The sequence below is a fragment of the Harmonia axyridis genome, chromosome 1, assembly GCF_914767665.1.
Source record: "Harmonia axyridis chromosome 1, icHarAxyr1.1, whole genome shotgun sequence".
Classification (NCBI taxonomy): Eukaryota; Metazoa; Arthropoda; class Insecta; order Coleoptera; family Coccinellidae; genus Harmonia; species Harmonia axyridis.
The window spans coordinates 2,995,439-3,003,513 of record NC_059501.1 but is presented as its reverse complement, the minus strand read 5'-3'; the positions used below and the strand labels follow the sequence as shown (position 1 = coordinate 3,003,513).

At 32.9% G+C, this 8,075-nt stretch overlaps 3 long non-coding RNA genes across 3 annotated transcripts; 2 read left to right on the top strand and 1 right to left on the bottom strand.

Moving 5' to 3' along the window:
* Positions 1–306: 306 nt before the first annotated feature.
* Positions 307–1,139, top strand: LOC123683113. The gene is made up of 2 exons (XR_006747941.1): positions 307–664; positions 951–1,139. It is a non-coding gene; the product is annotated as an uncharacterized LOC123683113 (long non-coding RNA).
* A 785-nt stretch (positions 1,140–1,924) lies between these two features.
* On the bottom strand, positions 1,925–3,960 carry LOC123683109. Its single transcript, XR_006747940.1, has 2 exons — positions 3,339–3,960; positions 1,925–2,203 (listed from the first exon to the last, which is right to left on the bottom strand). It is a non-coding gene; the product is annotated as an uncharacterized LOC123683109 (long non-coding RNA).
* Positions 3,961–5,831: 1,871 nt separating this feature from the next.
* On the top strand, positions 5,832–7,778 carry LOC123682896. Its single transcript, XR_006747910.1, has 2 exons — positions 5,832–6,076; positions 7,491–7,778. It is a non-coding gene; the product is annotated as an uncharacterized LOC123682896 (long non-coding RNA).
* Positions 7,779–8,075: the final 297 nt, after the last annotated feature.

Here is an 8,075-nt window from a genome sequence, read left to right as displayed (position 1 = left end):
GGCTTAAGCTCAAGTAGCTCGAGCTTGTCTTGAAATCAACCCAAGTTCAAGTCAAGTAGTAGTTTTTCTATGTCAAGTCACGGTTTTATTTATTAGGTACTTGATTCAACAAACTACTTCTTGTCTTGACTTGAGTTGATTTCAAGTCAAGCTCAAGCTACTTGAGCTTGAGTCAAGTAGCTTGAATATCAAGCCAAGCCGTGAATCCCTAAGAATAATTAAAGATCCCAACACCATAAACGTCTAATAGGCCATCCCGGTGAATCACCCTGTATGTTCATTGCTTGATGTCAACCAAAATTTATGAGAATTTATAAAAAATCTGCTTCACATTTTTTTCATAGTATTAGCTGATTCATCCATATCAACTTACCCACAAAACTAGATTAACCAACATTTGGAAGTTGCGACGGATATTTCGAAATTAATGCAATTTTGAGAAAAAAGTTATCGCTTTATCTAGTTATGAAACAGGAAGAACATTTGCATTTTGAATTGTCCAATGGAAAGTCGTTTGTTTTAATTTTCGATGAGTATAACAAGAATAAACAATATGAATTTCAGTGAAGCTCAGTTTATCGTTATTATTTTGATCTTTGCGAGCTTGTCAATGGCACAATCCAACCAACAGAGAATTCTAACATTTAACTACATATTCAAACAGGTGAGTTTTCGGCAAAAATGAACAGTAAATTCAATTGGAATAATAATTATTAGAAGATATAATGTGAGAACACTCCATATTTTACACTGTGGCAAATCATTTCTTCGTAGAATATCTCAACTTATTTTCATATAAATTATAGTTTATTGAAAAGGTAGAGAATGTAAAAATATATTGAATCCCTTGAGAAATTATCATCGAAAGCAACCCAACTTTTGAATGAGATTAGCAATAGACTCTTTTGGATTATGTGTAAAACACCATTAAAATCTGTTTTTTTTTTCAGCTCAATCAATTTCTCTGCACATATGTCCACCCTGTCCTTAATCCAATTTTTCAGATGTTTGGCATTGAATTGTTTTCAGATCTCGATCTCATTTGCAACATTAAGAAATCATGAGGATTTGTCATAGCATTGCTAATCATAAAAAAGTGATTTGATACCATATTCTGATCAAATAAAATATTACCCATGTATGTGTGTTTGTTATACATTTAAAAGTTGTTTCTATTGATAAAATATTCAACATCATATTCAGAAAATTGAATACGATTCGACCTGCCACATGGCAATCTTGATAATCGATTCATCGAAAACAAAATTTGGTGATTGAAATATTTCAAGAAATGGTCCAGTTGATTATTCTCCTAGACCGTGTGATTGATGACTTTGTAACTTTTTCTTTTGGGATATCATAAGTCACAAGTTAATGCTTATAATCCAAGAACTGAGCAATTGAAAATCTACTTACGTAGGTCATGGTATTATTTTCCATATATAAAGACATAATGTACTTAACATTTCAGATAAAATGAAAGTGTATCACTAAAAAATGTATGTTTTTTTTTATTATGAATTGAATAATTGCTTTATTGGGAAACTTATTAGTTTAAAAGAAAAACTCTTGAATATAAACTGAATATGAAAGATTTTTTTGTTTGGCAATTAACACTCCATAAAGTGATCTCTTTCAATACTATTTCCCAGATTTTATTAAGGTAAATAACAATTCAGAAACTATAAGAGCTGCTTGTATGGAAAGATCGACTTCTATACCGCATTGATCGTGATTCTGTTTGCTCAAAAACCTGATCCATGAATTTCTTAATTTGAAAATCAAAGGATGAAATCCAAATAAACTTATTACTGAAAAAAAATCATATTTACACCATCATTGTTTCAAAATTGCATTTTTAATGATTTCATCTGGAATTGCTATCTTCAAACAAGTTGGTTATATGGAAAAATAAAAAAATATATCAATAAATCACTATGATTTTCAGTGCATGTAGAATAAAGGATTTTATTAATTCAACAGAAATTTTCGTAAAAAAAAACAGCAAAATTATATAAATATTACCTTGGATGAATAGTTAATTATAAAATTACAAACGCAAAAGGACTTTTCTTCTCATATAAGGACAGGTATTATTTGAAGTTTTCATTCCACAGATGATATCTGCAAATATTTCCACTCTGAATGTACGCAAAATTGGTATTAGAATCGGATAACCATATAAACAGAAAATTCGACGCATCTGAAAAAAAAATTAAAACATTGTAGATATAATAATCAAATATTAATTTTAATTTTATTTATCCGAAAGATAATCTTGTGGCATTACATTTTAAATATGATTTCTGGCATATGACAGCCACGGCTGGCTCGGATGTAGTCCAATCTGGACGTCCAATTTTCGATGACTTTTTCCAACATTTGTGGCCTTATATCGGCAATAACACGGCGAATGTTGTCTTCCAAATGGTCAAGGGTTTGTGGCTTATCCGCATAGACCAATGACTTTACATAGCCCCACAGAAAGTAGTCTAGCGGTGTTAAATCACAAGATCTTGGAGGCCAATTCACAGGTCGAAAACGTGAAATTAGGCGGTCACCAAACGTGTCTCGATTGTGGAACGAGCTGTGTGACATGTTGCGCCGTCTTGTTGGAACTACAGCTCCTGGACATCATGGTTGTTCAATTCAGGAATGAAAAAGTTAGTAATCATGGCTCTATACCGATCACCATTGACTGTAACTCTGGCCACCATCGTTTTTGAAGAAGTACGGACCAATGATTCCACCAGCCCATAAAGCGCACCAAACAGTCAGTTTTTCTGGATGCAACGGTGTTTCGACATACACTCGAGGATTAGCTTCACTCCAAATGCGGCAGTTTTGTTTGTTGACGTAGCCATTCAACTGCTCTGATGGACGATTTTGTCGACGATAAAATGGTCGTAGTGCGCGATACGTATTCCGTACAGAACCATTATTTTCGAAATAAAATTGCACTATTTGCAAGCGTTGTTCAGGCGTGAGTCTATTCATGATCAATTGCCAAACCAAACTGAGGATAAATCACTTGACATCTGTTGAATCGGTCGCTATCTTGAACAGTAATGCCAACTTAAAGTTATATACCTCGAAAAAAAACACCCTATACGTTCTACATCTATGAAGTTGAACATTCACTTCATCTTCTTTCTGACTCGCCTTCAATTACCCGCCTCACTATGTCGGCGGGTAAACATGGGCTTCTACTACTTCAGAGTATTTGTGTTCTAACTGAAAGGATTATGGAAGGATTTTATGATAGATACTGAAATCGGTTACCTTCTTCAATCGGAAAGTAATGATTCAAATGGAAAGTAATTTTTGAGAAAACTCACCTCCATGACTATATTCTTGATAGATATCAATTTCTGTTCGCTATTTCTATGATTTGCCATACACAACCCAAAACATACCAAAATGACGGCTAGGCACAACATTTGTTTCATGTTAGCCATCTTGAATATTCTTTTCGAACTTATTGCATGCATAGTGAAAAATGAACACTTTATATAGGAAAAATCGAAGTAAAACTTTTCCTCCTATTTCATAATAACAACAAATGTATTTCGTAAAATTACATTGGTTTCAAAATATCCGCTGCAGTTTTCGGTTGCAATAATATGGTTTGGTGGTGAATATTACAGATCACTCAACAAGTCTCGGACCTGGCGCATCGCCAGTGCCATACCACAATTATAGTTATTCTCCTTGTTAGTACCAAGCTTTAAAAAAATGCATGTCAAAATTTCAGATGATATAAAGTTAAGTCTGGATCGAGATATTGATTGAGTGAAGCTACATTTCTTGTTGTTTGAAAATTGGATCCATACGAGTGTCGTGTATTGATAGAACACGCAAATTCAGGAAACAGAAAAAGAAATTTGGTTCTAATGAAGAAGTGATTGGCGAAGTTGAAGTCTATTCTGAAAATAAAAACGAATCTTTCCGCATAAAAGGTATTGAAAAGTTAGAGGAGCCTTCGAATTTCCAAGAAAATACATAAATTTTGAATGGAGACATATGTTCAGTATCCCACCACTAGATAGATATTGGTTATAGGTTAAATAGAGCAGGATTGGGCTATCCCTATAGAATTATAGATGCTCAAGCATGGACTTCGCCTTTTTTCTCAATGAAGATATGACTATAAATATTCTTATTTGTAATACTTATGTATATTGAGAAAATAAAGTCGTTATTACCTACTATTATCATTTTAATTTCAATTTGTTTTTCGTGGATATTCATTTTATGAGTTTTTACATCTGTTGAGGAAATTTTGTGGAAGATACTGACTTTAATTCAAGAACTTTTGATCGCTTATTCATTCATGTGCCTTTTGAGTCCTTGTAGACAAACGAATTGAATGACTGAATATACATAAAGGGTGTTTTTTTTAGAGCTATAGAACTTTAAATTGCAATAAAACAACGATGGAGTTTTACCGATTGACATGAATTTATTCATCCGCAAGATAATCTTGGCCATCATCGTTTTTGAAGAAGAACGGACCAATGATTCCACCAGCCCATAAAGCGCACCAAACAGTCAGCTTTTCTGGATGTAACGGTGTTTCGACATACACTTGAGGATTAGCTTCACTCCAAATGCGGCAGTTTTGTTTGATGACGTAGCCATTCAACTGCTCTGATGGAAGATTTTGTCGACGATAAAATGGATGTAGTGCGCGATACGTATTCCGTACAGAACCATTATTTTCGAAATAAAATTGCACTATTTGCAAGCGTTGTTCAGGCGTGAGTCTATTTATGATGAATTGCCAAACCAAACTGAGAATAAATCACTTGACAGCTGTTAAATCGGTCGCCATCTTGAACAATAATGCCAACTTAAAGTTATATACCTCGAAAAAAAACACCCTTTACATACAGGGTGTTCTGATATGTTTCCGTCAAACTGAAACGGGTGATAGATCACATCTTTTGAAGCAAAAAAGTTTCTATAAACATGGGTTCGGGAATGCTTCGTTTCCGAGATACAGGGTGTTAAAGTTGAAAAAATAATTCGCGTTTTCTTAAATATCTTTCGACTGATTCCAAATAATTGCATGAAAGTTGGTACATAGGGTTTTTTGAGGTGAGAAATTCAAATTTGTGGTCGATTTGGTTGTATTTTCTAGAGGGCGCCACTGGCAATCATTTCGTCCCCTTTAAACCGTTGCAACGTTTCTGTGCTACCCTGTACGTCTTTCTGGACTAAAAAAATCGATTCCCCTGACTTTTCTAGTTCAAAAAGGTATACCTCATTCAAGTTGCTAGGGGCAACAGTTTCAGAGAAAAACGCATTTAAAGCCAAATCCATAGTTTTGTAATCTTTAAAACATGTAGAAAATCCGCATGCATTTCGCCTTAGAAATTTTCAAAATGAATTTAAACTAAATATTTGAATGGGAATAATTTCATGGAAGGATTTCGAAGCAGTCAAAACATATCAAAGAAAACGCGAATTATTTCTTCAACTTTAACACCCTGTATCTCGGAAACGAAGCATTTCCGGACACATGTTCATAGGAACTTTTTTGCTTAAAATGATGTGATCTATCACCCATTTCAGTTTGTCGGAAATAAATCAGAACACCCTGTATATGCTTTCGAACGGATCGATCATTCTTTAAAAAATTTACCATATCGAATGGTAATGTAACCTTCCAAACAAAAAAAATAGCCCCAATTTAACATTTATATTTTTTCATTTTTAAATTGAATCTTCCTATTTATACGTATATATTTTTTAATTGGCGATATAACAAAAATATTTATGTGGAATGCGCACTTTTTTTTGCGTTGAATGAACATACCTATTCTTCTTTATCAAGTTACCCACAAACCGAGATTGGAAAGTACTGTCAAATTGTTATGAAACAGGCGGAAAACTAAGTTTTAATTTTTCCATATAAAGTTATCCATCCCAATCTGCAGTCATTTCGACAATAAAATTCAAGATGAATTTCAGACAAGCTTTGTTTATCGCTGTGATTTTGGCATGTTTGGGTGTGTCTATGGCCCAGCCTAAGTATGGCAGAATAATATCAATCAGCAGTGTATTCAAAAAGGTGAGTTCATCGAAATTTCTCTCTCTAATTTTTGCTTCAAGAGTGGTCTTGATGATTGAGATTGACTAATTATTGGAGAATTTATCGATTTCTGGGGATGGAAAATGGTCAATTCCTAAATCTCTTCTCAAGGAACCTGATAATATACAGAGTGGCCACTTTTTTAATGGGATTGTATTGGTTACTTTTAAACCATAAGAGTTAAAAGGTCGGACAAATGGACAAAAAGTTGCATGCATAGAAGCATTATCAAGCAGTTCAAACAAATCGAGATTATCAGGGCCGGTTATTGAGATATCATAAGAAAATAAATTTTGTAGCAAGCAAATGTATAAGAAGTATGGATTCCAGAACCGTGAAGTGCATTTCACCAAATGGTGGACATTTCGAACACTTACTTCATTAATTTTCATTTACTTTCGAATAATCATTTGATTTTTCTTTCATTAAATGATACTTTCGTTAAATTAATATGAATTGAAATATGTAAATAATTATTACTGGTTTCTAGCTTTGATTCTGATATGTTCCATTTAGTTCAAGATGGGTAAGTTGATTTTCTTATCGAAATGTATTGCATGTTGTTAATTAAACTAAAGGTACCTAAATGTAATACAGATCCGACCCAAAGAAAATTGGATAAGGGTCGAAATCACCTGAAAATCAACTTTGAATGACATTGTATGATATATCGTTGAATTCAGCGTTAAAAGTTATTTCGAAAAGTGTCATAAAATATGCAGGTCCGTATTGAAAAAAATGAGGTTGAGGGTAGCCCACAGAGTACGAAACGTTGGATACGAAATCTGATTACGTCAAATTGAGGATAATTTACTGTCGAATAAAAAATTCCTGTAGCATTTTTTGATAATATTTGAAATAAAGTGGGAAAAAAAGAAATATCAAAATGACAAAATTTACTTTTCTTATGATATCTCAATAACCGGCCCTGATAATCTCGATTTGTTTGAACTGCTTGATAATGCTTCTATGCATGCAACTTTTTGTCCATTTGACCGACCTTCTAACTCTTATGGTTTAAAAGTTACCAATACAATCCCATCAAAAAAGTGGCCACTCTGTATATATATGAATAAAGGGTTTTGCCGCTCTATGTTTCAGGCTCTCCTGTTTTTCAACCGCACATCGGTCTGTGTTCGTTGATTTTATTGATGATTGAATAATTGAATAAATTTTCCAAGTATTTAATTGACTCAGTCGTTACTTGTTCAAAAACTATTTAATTGATACTAAATGCAAGCTATTCTAATTTCCAGCGTGTACATAATGAATGATGAAAATCAGAATGAGTTGTATTTAATATCAATATTTATCAAATTATCCGAAAAAAGGATTTTTTCCTATTTTCATTTAAAATCAAAATTTTTGAAACATATGTGTTTTTTTTTTACAGATTCGTCGATTTTTCTGCGGCGTTGCCTTGCCTTTAGTGAAACCATTACTAAGGATGATCAAGGTTGATATTTTTGCAGACCTCATCTGTAGCAACAACGACTGATAAAGATAATAATTAATGTTAATAATCTTAACTTATCTTCTTCTTCTTAGAAGAATCTTAACTTATCTCAATCATAGAATGATATTTGATTATATAATGGCAATATCAATGATTTGAATCATTTACTTATGTGTTTGTTTTGTTTGTTGAAACGTCATGTTAATTATTAAAATATTCTTCTAATAGATGCTTTCTCTACAACCTTGCTCAAATTATTTTATCGCACTATATTCAATTCGGCTAGTAAACTTTTCTCGCATTAAGTGATGACTTAAAGAATTCATACTCATATGTTTACTGCTTAGTTATAGGTACCGGGTTTTTCACCATAATTTGATCCCCCCTTCAACTTTGTTACTAGAAGAGGTACAAATAAATGTTTTCTACAAAATTTCCACGAAATCGCCTAGTGTTTTTTGAAATAATTTCACAAAACGAAATATATACAGAGTGGGCAACATATTGATAGCAACTTCATTT